This window comes from Orycteropus afer, unplaced genomic scaffold (assembly GCF_000298275.1).
Source record: "Orycteropus afer afer isolate SDZICR_OR568_19922 unplaced genomic scaffold, OryAfe1.0 scaffold00095, whole genome shotgun sequence".
Classification (NCBI taxonomy): domain Eukaryota; kingdom Metazoa; phylum Chordata; class Mammalia; order Tubulidentata; family Orycteropodidae; genus Orycteropus; species Orycteropus afer.
In genome coordinates, this window is record NW_006921682.1 from 5,144,045 (window position 1) to 5,157,087 (window position 13,043).

The window sequence follows — 13,043 nt, forward strand, 5'->3', positions numbered from 1 at the left end:
TGGTAGTTCTTTTGGCAGTCCATGGGGACTTTCAATATTTTTCACCAACACCACAAGGGGCCATCCACTTCTCAAACAATTGGCCAGTGAAAACCTTATGAATAGCAGTGAAACACTGTCTGATATATTACCCTTAAACTAGCAGCTAGAAAATACATACATATGAAAAATTTCATACATATGAAAAATTTTTTAAAAATCACATTTGATCCTCTGGTTAATTTTTAAATCAAGGTTTTTTTTTTTTATTTTCATGTTTGTATTTAATAAAAAGAAGCAATAAACATAAAAATAGAAAATATAACTAAACTTAGTATTTTTGCTTTTCAAATGGTTAGTGTTTAATTTTGCACTATGCATCAGTGACCTTCTGTAAAAAAATACAGTTTACATGATATAGAAACAATTCTTTTATAAATCAGTCTTCCTAATGTTAAGATGGGGCAATCTACTTCTGTAGTGATACTGCCTCGGAAACCCAAGGAGGGGTCGCTATGTCGACAGCACATAACAACCACCACCACAACAATGTTCACCTATGGGGTGTGTGCGTGCATGTGTTTGCATGTGTGTGTGTGCATACTGAAATTCACTATAAACCTAACAAGAAGACAACAGCAATATGTAGGAAATGGTATAGTTTTTAGTACCTTATTACACATAACTTTTCTTTACTAATTTGGTTAATGTAGTAATTATGTTTATATACATCTGCAAAACCAGATACATTTACTTTAAATACCTTTTTAAAAATTTCCAAAGGGATTCAGGCAACTTGATAAGTAGAGCACTTCTTCTGTAGACTGCTAAGATTTATTGACCATGGTTAACCTAGAGGTAGGGGCCACTGAGTAGAAGGTGTCAGTGACATCTACGGACAGAGGAGGCACTTCCATCTCTGATCCTGAAAATATATTTAGTAACAGGAAAGATTATTTCCAATGTATTTATTTTGTCTTACAAGCCTTTTCGGAAATTGAAAGCAGTTTCTAACTCTTTCTATGCTCAAAGCTAGAAGAGAAACTGCTAAAAACTTACAATTTCACACAGAAAGCAGAACGATGTCTTGTATGGAACAACATTTTTGGAGTGACATCCTGTACTCAGGGGTTCTGTTTCCTTCAGATCATATGTCTTTAAATTGCTCCATTTCTTGAGCTTCTATTCCCCATAAAGAAAAATGGAAATGATTATAGCCATCACAGAAAGATTTTCACAAACATTAAATTCATAAACATTAAATGAGACAACAATATTGGGGGTTATTTTTCTCTGCGTCTGTAGAAAGTATAGTTACAGCATATATTTGGTCATGATGCTACAGTTTTCAAAGCAGTGTGACAGTTATATTTGTGTATTTGCATTTTACGCATTGTGGGCAAAGAGGTTACCTCACGTCCAAAGACGTGTCAAAGTTTTCACTAAAATTTTCCAATCAACACATTGCCAGTTACAGAACTGACCTGACTCAATGTTTAGATATGCCATCAAACATATAATGTTGAAATTCCATTAAAACATACAAACTATTACAAAAAAAGTTCCATAGAATGAAACAATGTAGTAGTCAGTCAATAAAATTGAATTTATACTGAATTGAGTGCTCCGCCTCTTAAAATTTCTATAACCAAAATGTTCTTGGTGCTGTGGTAGCATTAGCAGTAAACTGCAAGATGGCTATAGCAGACTGTTAATTAGGCCAAGGATCAGTATGGGGTTACCGATTTAAAAGATACCCTGCCAAATACATCCTTATCCTGCTGACATTATTTTAGAGGAAGCAATCAGTCACTTGATGCTAGCATAGAAAAAAAGGAGAAGAACATTCAAGTGAACACAAACAACACTACCATGAAAATACCCTTGGTCATAATTGTTAGAAAGGATTCCTTCTCTCCTGGCTGGTAGAGACTCTGTATTTATTTGCTTCAATACCTTTCCTGCAATTTTTCACTTAAAAATGTCACGTTTAATATTTCTATTCTCACCAATTCATGAAGCATGGCCCCCTCTGTTGGTTTCTTGGGCACCAGTGAAAATATTGACAGTAAAACCTTGCCTGAGAGTGCTACTAAAAATAAACCTCATAAATTCCTCATGCCATTGTTATTTGTCTCCTGAGATTGTTTCTATTTGCAAAACAAGACACCTTCTTCTAACACCTCAGTATATGAAACTGAAATACAGATTTCTAGAATAAAAGTAGAAAAAAAGAATTCAAGAACACTGAGCTTTGGTTCTGTCTCTGTCAAATCAGGGTCTGCCTTTGGCTTTACATTCAACATACTACATGAAATGAACTAAAAACACTGGCCTTTTAGATATCTCTAAGATAATAAATTAGAAGGCATAGAGACTGTTGTATCAGAGTTCACACGATTCACTACCTATCCATGGGGATGAATTTTATTTCCTCAATCTGGTGGTCTCAGGTTTTGCTATGTGACTTGCTTTGATAAATGGAATGTGAGCAGAAGTGATGTTTGTCACTTCTGGGTAGAAGCTTCTGGAGTCAGCCAGTGTATCATGGTTTCTTCCTCTGCAATGTTTAAGACAAAGGCTGCTTGATCAATATGAATCTTAGAGTGAAAATTACATGGAGTGAAGCTATAGATGACCCACAAAGACCAGTAGAATCCTTATTTTTGTAAGCCATAAATTGGGGGACATTTGTTAGTACAACCTTATGTAGCCTATCAAAACTTACACATAAGTAAGGTAGTCAAGTAGATGTGAGTTCAAATCCTGATTTCTCCTTACCTATATGACCATGGACAATTTTCTTAATCTCTCAATTTCCTCATCTTTAAAATACAGATGGCCACTTCATTAGTTTTTGTACCATGATTAAATGAAACACTGATTGTAAAGATCTCAGCATAATGCCTAGCTTTATTAATGCTTAGTAAAGTTTAGTTATTATTATTCAGCAAATATTCCATAATAGTTACTTAGTTTCTTTAAATAAAAATGTGATAACATGCTCTCCAAAGATCTATACCTTGAAAATAAATAAGTCATACCACAAATAAGCCAGGACGTTATTTTATAAAGTTACACCAAAAGTACTCTCGGTATAGTAAATTACTTAGTGTGGCTTTTCTAGCCATAAGTCTTTGTAAACTCTGGTGGAATTTGCTGTGAGCAACTGAGGAGCTCCTAATTGTAAAAGTTATCCACCTGGGGTATTTCTGTTGGGCGCAACACAAAGCAATGTTCTGGGAAGTTCCTGCTCTCTCTCAGGTGCTGAGAATTCTGATGTTATGATTGCTTAGTTTGGCCACTCTGCCAGGCTCAAAAGGAGGCCTCCTAGGGGCAGAAGAAGTCTCTCTCTGACTGCTGGTTGAGAAAGACGTGCTGCTGAAAGAGACACACGCTCCTGAAAGAGACACACACTGCTGGGAAAGAGATGCAAGAGACACGCATTGCTGAGTGAGACACTGAGGGACACTCATTGTTGGGAGAGAGACTGTGAGAGACTGTTAGGAGAGAGACTGGGGGCTGGGAGAGAGACTGAGTGTTCTTCCTGAACTTGAATTGTAGCCTGGTGCTTTCCTAATAAACCCCGTAATCTTTGAGTTCTGTGTGGTGACTGCAGTGAATTATCGAACCCAGGAGAGAGGTGGTAGGTGCTTTGGGAGGAACGGTTGGTGAAAGGGCTGGAGGGAGGCAGCATGTCTGACCTTGCAGGAATAGGCCTTGGGCTATTGATAGTGATTCTGCCTTCCTCTTGTGGGATTAGAGGAGGTCAGGAGATGTGGCCTCCTTGTCTTTTTTGCTTGTTTATGGATCCAGATGCCTGAAGTTTCCAAGCAGAACACTTCTGTTCTCCAGATAGAAAGGACCATGCTTGTCTCCTCAGAGTACTGGTTTGCTAGGGATTGGCAAATTAGAAATTGGCTATTTAAAATGGGGGAAGATAAAGGCATGAAGTGACTGACTTATACACTTTTAATGATGTGGTTATTCTTAAACCGATGGTGAAACAAAATTCATATCCTTTATATTTTGATCTCTGGTAGCATAGTGGCTAAAGCACTTGACTGCTAACCAGAAGGCTGGTGGTTCAAACCCACCAGCCACTCCTCGGAAGGAAGGTTGGGCAATCCTACTTCCGTAGTGATACTGCCTTGGAAACCCAAGGAGGGGTCGCTATGAGTCGGGGCCGACTCGACGGCACATAATAACAACAACAACAACATATTTTGATCTAAGTAGATATGGCTATGAAAGCTAAAAATAATGAAAATAATAAATAAATGGATCATTTTGTATTCTAATACTTGACCTTTAACTTATTCACATGCTTCAGTCTCTAAGTCTTTGTGTCTACTTCTAGGATAGACTTCAATAAAGGTCACCTTCACTGACCTTGGGAGTTCAGGCCTTTACAGTTTCAAGTTGGGGTCTCAAGGTCTTTTTGTTCCTTAAACACATTGCATCCCTCTGACTTTCATGATATCCTTCTACACTCAGGCTTCTGTTCATAAAATGATAAAGTAATCTTATGACCAAATTGGAGTTGATGGGCTTATGGGATTTCCATCTTTTCTCAGGATCTTTCCAATACAACTGGTAATTTCTTCATGCAAAAGAATGGTCATTATGGTGTTATATCTGCAACAGGGGAGGGTGGGGTAGAGGGTGGCTGGCACCTTACCTAAGTAGCCTTTTAAATTATAACATATGTATCTATGTCAGTTTAACCACATCTTTAAACATTCCCATGAAAATAAGGACTGGTTTGTTACAGAAAGAATTTATTTGAGCATTTACAAAAACAGAATGAATTGTATCTACAACAATTATCCTCTATCTTCTATACTCTTAGCCCTTCTGAGGAGGAGTTCTGTTGAGTTATATTCTACTATACTGCTTAGAAGGAGCTCTGGTGACATAGTGCCTAAGGCATTTGACTGCAGAAGGTTGGCGGTTTACACCCATCAGCCACCCCATGGAATGAAGACTGGGCAATCTACTTCCGTAAAGATTTACTGCCTCAGAAACTCACATGGGGTTGCTATGAGATGAAATCCACTTGATGGCAATGAGTTTGGTTTTTGGTTTTCGTATATTACTTAGAGTTTAGAGTGATGTGAAAGACAATACTCTATTACGAAGGAAATTTACTCAGAACTAGTGGGCATGATTAGAGGCCACTTGAAGCTTTGCTTCACATGTTTAATCACAGGTTTGAAAGACCACATGAAGCCCCAAGCCTCAGTTCAAGCTAATGAAAATGCCCCTCTATTGGTCAGTGGAAAATGGAGCTTCACCTTGGTCAAAGACAAAGATACAGTGTATATTTATAATGGAAAAATCATATGCCTCTTTACCTTGGATAAATATAGACAAGGCAGTTGTTCAGACTAGGAGACAAGATAGCATGAATAAGCCAGGTTTCTAATCTTGGATATACTTCAAAACAATGATTCCTGCAATCCCCCTTCCATTACCATCCCTTTGACACTGTAAAGACTTTAAGAAAAGTGAGAATCAAGCTTCCTGATTTCTCTCTAACGCATAAAAATGACATAAGTGTGTTTGGATTCCCGCTGTGTTTTTTTCAAGTACATCAGACTCAGTGACTCACACTACCCCCTGAAAAACCTGACAAGCATTGCATTTTCCTGTAAGTACAAAATCAGACAAGTATTAAAGAAGTGAAACCACTCTGGGCATGAGTTTAGAGAACTGTCAAAAAGAACTAAGAGTCCAAGAAGTGCTTTGTGCCAAATTGGTATGTTCTGTAGTTCAGCCTAACAAATGCCTCTCTAATGCTCTTTTAACTGTCTTTGGAAATAGATAACGAGGAAAAAAAAAAAAAAAAAGATCTTAACCTCAGCCACAGTGGGAATAGATTACTTTGGAATTCCTAATAGCCATGATGCTTATAGAATTCCTAATAGCCATGATGCTTATAGTCCCAGGATACTTATGAGAAAGGATGGGAACCTGGCTCTTATCCCAGAGAATAGAAGTTGAGAGTTAGCCTTAGCCTTCAACTACACAGTCCACCTTGTGCCTTACAACAAAAATATTGGTGACTTGAGAACCATGCAGATATAGATATACTGCAAAGATATAAAACTAATCACACTGGGAGGAAGGACTTAGGTTCGCCATACCACCATACACCATTCTGTCTCATGTTTCACTTGATTCTGCTTTTTGTATACCCAGAAAATATGAAGTTGAATCTATCTCACAACATAAATTGCACAAAATATAAGAACCACAAGGGATTTGTCCTGTGTCCTGTGTCTAATCATCAACCTACAGATTCTTTCCTCTCAAAACCTACAAATTTTCCACTGCTAACTGGTATAGAAAAGCTCCAATGTTCATAATTCAAGTTCATGGGTTCAATCTCTGCCAACTATTTCCTGAACATTTCCTAGGAGCTCTGGTAGCGCTGAGCCTAAGGCTGAGCCTAAGGTTAGATTGCTAACCAGAAAGCTGGCGGTTCAAACCCACCAGCCACTCCTCAGAAGGAAGATGGGGAAATCTACTTCCCTAGTGATACTGCCTCGGAAACACAAGGAGGGGTCGCTATGAGTCGGGTCCAACTCGAGGGCAAATAACAACAACAATATTGTATCAGGTACCACAGTTGGAAGAGAATTCTCTATGAATATCTACATATTTCTGCATGGTCTGAGGTTTCTTAACAAAGAGTACTGGTAAACATAGTTAAAGGATGACTGAATGGCAAACATACCTTGGAAGTTCCAGACAGGGAACTGCTTCAGAGAGATTTAGGAACGTACCTCTCCTGGGGCCATTTGCTCACATTCTAGACTCATAAAACCAAGAGGTACTTTTCAACTATCCCCAAGAGACATTTGCTTACATTAGAGAGTAAAAATATTTCTCTTTCTGGAGACAAGGAGGGGTACATGTGCCAGCTGCCCTATATAAGGTCTAAGTATCATAATTTCAGGCTTTCTTTCCTGTGGTGCAACCCTACTGCACACACAGATAAATATTGTCCCATAGCACCTTGAGAAAGGGGCTTGGGTAACTGGTGCTAAAATGTTCTATGAATAAGAAATGACCTTTTCTCTGTTCCAAAGATCTCATATTCCCAATAGCATAGGAGTAAATATAAATGTAACACTTTTCATCACACAAAGGAAGTATCAGTTACCATCCCTAGCGGCATCTCTGCCGTCTTGTCTGGTTATCTTACGTATTAAACACATTGTGGAGAAGGAGTAGCAGAATAGTATGTGGAACCATGAAGATTCAACATGATTGAGAGTATTTTTTACCTATATTTTTTGGCTATTAGGTAATAATCCTATTGTTTAAACTCATTTTCAAGTCAACAGTTCAGAGGCTAATTAGGCAATGTCAGTTTATGTGGGGCTAGGTTTAACTGTTCCATTTCTAGAGGGAAAAAAATTGCTCAGATTACTTAAATTTATTTTTTTCCAAGAACCATCACTAACACATGAAACCCAAAAAGGAAGTAAATGGGCCATTGAATAGGGTGAGGTTCCTCATTTATAACTTGTTGTCAGTACTAATATTCCTTGATTTCTGCCAAATGTAGGATCTAATAAATGTAGAGGGAGTTGAATATATGGACAATTTGCTAAAGTTTGGGAAAAGAAGTTGTTTTCACTAGGAGGAAAGAATGCTGGGTGAGGCCAGCAAGAAATGAAAGGTGAGAACTGTCTTAAAATGTGAACTATATTAAATAAAAAGCACAAAGGGTGTATCCAAAATAAGCCTCATACGCATGTGAAAGCTGGACAATGAATAAGGAAGACCAAAGAAGAGTTAATGCTTTTGAGTTGCAGAGTTGGCGAAGAATACTGAAAGTACCACGGACTGCAGAAGAATGAACAAATCTGTGTGGGAAGAAGTGCAGCTAGAATGCTCCCTGGAAGCAAAAATACCAGACTTAGTCTCACATACCTTGGTCAGGTTGTCAGAAAGGACCATTCCCTGGAGAAGGATATCATGCTTGGTAAAATAAAGGATCAGTGAAAAGGGGGAAAATCCTCAAGGAGATGGATTGACACAGTGGCTGCAAAGATGGGACCAGGTATATCAGGGATTGTGAGGATGACGCAGGACCAGGCAGTGTTTTGTTCTGTCATATATAGGGGTCGCTATAAGTTGGAGCCAAGTCAACAGCACCTAAAAACAATACACTTATACTGTATACTGAGTCTAGGAATTCAACTACCTTTATAAAAGACATTTATTTAAAAAAAATCTGGTAAATTTTATATTTAAATCACTAAATATTTCTTGAAATCATTTTAATAATATACAGACTGTATGGTAGCAAGTACAAAGTTTGGATACCGTTTTTCTCACACAGTGTCTACAAAGCATCATAATTTTTTTTTTCAGTGGGAGAACCCTTGAAGTGTAACTCATTTTAATATGAATCAGAAATCCTCATATCAACAAACTGTTCCAATTTCATTTGACACAGCATCTGGCTATAAATATGTACTAATTAGTTAGTTACAAGGACAACATTGACTTCTCTTCCCCAATGTCATGAGTCCACTACAGAAATTTACACAGGTTCACCTTATGCCTATTTTCCATTTTCTTGAGACAGGCTTGATAAACATTTCTCTAGTAGCATACACAGTAATCACATATTTGCAGGCATGGAAACAGCAATAGCTACATCAGTGGTTGTTCAGATCTCTGTCTCTCAAACAAAATTCAATCAAATGTATAGAAAAAAGAGGTGGGTCTACTAAAATTGATAAAAAGGATAAATAAATATTATTTGTGCATAAAGGTGATGCCTTGGGGGAAGTATATGTAACAATAATAATAATAATAAATCCTACTGTCATTGACTCAATTCTAACTCCTAGTGACACCCATAGGATTTCCAAGGCTGTACATCTTTACAGAAGTAGATTAGTTCATCCTCCCACTAAGCAGCTGGTGAGTTTGAACTGCCCACCTTCTGGTTAGCAGTCAAAAGCCTTACCCACTGCACCACCAGAGCTCCTTCATATGTAGGAATATGATTTATAATTTCAATGTTCTCTGTAACAGCTTCCAGGAAAAATTTCAGCAGATGAGTCTGATTTTAAAGTAAATGAGCTTGTACAAATTTAAGATGTATTTACATATAATTCACCTTTAAAGGTACCACTTTTGTTTTATCAGATTATATTGTTTCTGCTAGTATTAGGAAAATAAGTGAAAATGTCTATACAGAATAAAAAATCAACTGTAAAGGGGGATACTCCTATCTCCAATATATGACACGTTAAATTATCTTTAAGAAGAGAAAATGCAAAAGTAAGAGATTTTCTAATTTATCTAACAGCATGTTTTCCTCATTCAAATGCAAATGATCACCTTTGTGTTCTAACTTTGCATATGTGATAAATAGTAGTTGAAAGACAGCTTAGTGACACTACCAATGGGCCAGATTCAATAACCTCAGAAGCCACAAGAAAATAAAAAGCAGTTAGCAGAGCACATTTGATCCTCTGTGATCAGTTACCTCAGTAGAACATCTCTGGTCCATTTTCCCTAACTGATTTCCCTTCTGATGCCTAAGCCTGGCCCAACACTCATAACACAAGCCTCTGAGATAGCAGAAAGAGACATTACAAAACCAAACCTACTGCCATTAGGTTGATTCCTCACAGCAACTCTATAGTACAGAGTAGACTGCCTTACAGGGTTTCCAATGTTGTAATACTTTATGGAAGCAGACTGCCTCATCTTTCTCCCATGGACCAGCTGGTGGGTTCAAACCACCAAGCTTTTGGTTAGCATTTGAACACTTTAACCACTCAACCACCAGAGCTCCTTAGAAAGAGACAGGGAGGGACAAAAGAAATAATCTGAGTCGAGAATTGCGGAAATGCCACAGAGAACATGACAGAATCTTTCCCACACAGTTTTATCATTACTGTTTTGGTTCAAAAATATTGGCCAAGTTCTTTAGGCCTTGGTGAAGCTCTATCAGCTTTGGTAAAGACTTTATGCAAAATAATTGCTTAGAGCACACCATGACAAATGATAGAACTTTATTTCCAGTAGCAATTATAGACTGTTTTATTTTTTCAAACTAGGGACATTTCAATTTATATAATTAAAAAAAATTTAAAAAAAACTTTAAAATATATGTATAGTCTTCTGCCTTTTGGAACTAATTTAATTTGCATAACATCTAAAGTAATCGGCAGATGACTAAAAATACAGTATGATTTTTTTAAATAGATATCAAGAAGAATGTCAATGAAATATTTGACAGGGCTTCTGTTTAGAACAGACAAGGCAATGGCATTCTTTTGGTATTTCTTCTAATGATGTCCTCATGGAGTAGGAGACGGGTCAGAGATAACTGGAGTTAGAAGACCTAAATTCTAGTTCTGGTTTGGCTCCTATTAGCTGACAACACCCTGAGACTTAGCATTTAATACCTACCTTGTCTAGTTCACAAAGTGAGGATCTAAAGAAATAATATGTATTAGGTTAATTTTAAAACATTTAGAAAGCCATATACACTTAAAAAATCAGGATAGATTGGTCAATATATGGCTAAATATGGAAACTCATATGCTTTTAACTTTTTAAATGTTGAGAGCTTTACTACAGGTACTTAGTAAGAAGAGGAAAGGAAGGAGGAATTACAAAGATTTAAACATAAGAACATACGTAGTAATCATGCTAGAATTCATTTAACTTGGATGTTACTAAGGATTGGTGAGGTGGGCCATCAAAGGAAAAGAGAGTCAAGGTATACAAGTATGACCCAGAAAAATAGGTCAGGGCCAAGGGCAGGTAGTTTTTCCAACAGCAGTAACAATATCTCTGGCCTAGATTCAGGTGCTCATGCAAATGTCTAAGGGTGAGGGGGCTATTGTTGTTGTTGTTGTTGTTATGGGCCTTCAAGTTGGACCAGACTCATAGCAACCCCTCCTTGGGTTTCTGAGGCAGTATCACTATGGAAGTAGATTGCCCCATCTTCCTTCCAAGGAGTGGCTGGTGGGTTTGAACCACCAGCCTTCTGGTTAGCAGTCAAGTGCCTTAGGCACTATGCTACCAGAGCTCCAGGAATAATAGGGAAATTAAATATACAGAGGTTCTTGTTTAGATAGGAGCAGAGACAATGAGATATGGGTTTTTTTTTTTTTGACATTTATTATAGCCTGAATTTTACCCCCTTGCAAAAGAAATGTTGCAGATAAGTGGAAAAAATAAATAGGGAAGAAACATTTGGAAGACACAGTATATACTTGCCAAAAAAGCATTGTGATTTATTAATTATATGGTAAAACACAGCCAGAGATACATATTGTTGTTATTAATTGTGCTGAATCAGTTTTGACTCATAGTGATCCCATGTACAACAGAGGGAAACATTGCCGGGTCCTGCACCATCCTTACAATTGTTTCCATGTTTGAGTTCATTGTCACAGCCACTGTGTCAATCCATCCTTTTGAAGATGTTCCCCTTTTTGGCTGACTTTCTATTTTACCTAGCATATCACTCTTCACCAGGGACTGGTCCCTTCTGATAATATGATCAAAAAAATATGAGAGACAAAGTCTGTCCATTCTAGCATCTAAGCATTCTGGTTGTCCTTGCTCCAAGACAGATCTCTTCATTCTTCTAGCAGTCCATGGTACTTTCCATATTCTCCACCCACATCACAATTCAAATGCATCAATTATTCTGCAGTTTTCCTTATTTACTGTCTAGCTCTCACATGCATATACAGCTATTGAAAATACCATGGCTTTGGTCAGGTGCACCTTAGTCTTCAAAGTGACATCTTTACTCTTTATTAGTTTAAAGAGGTCTTTTGCAGCAGATTTGTCCAATGCAATATGTCCTTTGAATTCTTGAATGCTGATTCCACATGGCCTACATAAAAGGAAATTGACAACTTTAATCATTTTTCCATTTATCATGATGTTGTATATTGGTACAGCTGTGAGGATTTTTATTTTCCTTATGTTGAAGTGTTAGCCACACTGAAGTCTGTAGTATTTGGTGTTCATCAGTAAGTTTCAAGTTTCAAGTTCTCTTCATTTTCACCAAGCAATTTTGTGTCATTTTCATATCACAAGTTGTTAATAAGTCTTCCTCCACTCATATTGTCATGTTCTCTATATAATTCAGCTTCTTAAATAATTTGCTCAGCATACAGATTAAACAAGTATGGTGAAAGGATACTACCCTGACACACACCTTTTTGGATTTTAAACCATGCCATATCCCATTGTTCTGTTTGAACAACAGCCTCTTACTCTATGTAGAGGTCCTCATGAGCACATTTAAGTGTTCTGGAATTCCCACTCTTCACAAGTTATCCATGATCTACACATTCATTCAAATGCCTTTGTATAGTCAATGAAATACATGTAAACATCTTTCTGGTATCCTTTGCTTTCAGCCAAGATCCATCTGACATTAGCAGTTGTATTCCCTCATTGCATGTCATCTTCTGAATCCAGCATGAATTTTTGTTCCCTGCTGATGTAGTGCTGCAACTGTTTTTGAAGTATCTTTAGCAAAATTTTACTTGTATTTTATAGTAATGAAATTGTTAGATCATTTCCACATTCTTTTGGATCATCTTTCTTTGGAATGGGTACAAATATGGATTTCTTCCAGTCAGTCAAGTAGCTGTCTTCCAAATTTCTTGGCATAAATGAGTGAGCACCTCCAGTGCTGCATCCATTTGTTGATACATCTCAATGAATATTCTGTCAACTCCTGGAGTCTTGTTGTTTGCCACTTCCTTCAGTGCAGCTTGGACTTCTCCCTTTAATACCATTGGCTCTTGACCATATACTACCTTCTGAAATAGTTCAACGTTGACCACTTCTTTTTGCTACAGTTGTTCTGTGTATTTCTTCCATTTTTTGATGTTTCCTACATCATTTAATTAAGATCTTACTGAAGATAATTCAGAAACGTTTGCAGCAGTATATTGACAGAGAACTTCCAGAGGTTCAAGCCGGATTGAGAAGAGGATGTGGAACAAGGGATATCATAGCTGTTGTCAGATGGATCTTGGCTCAAGGCA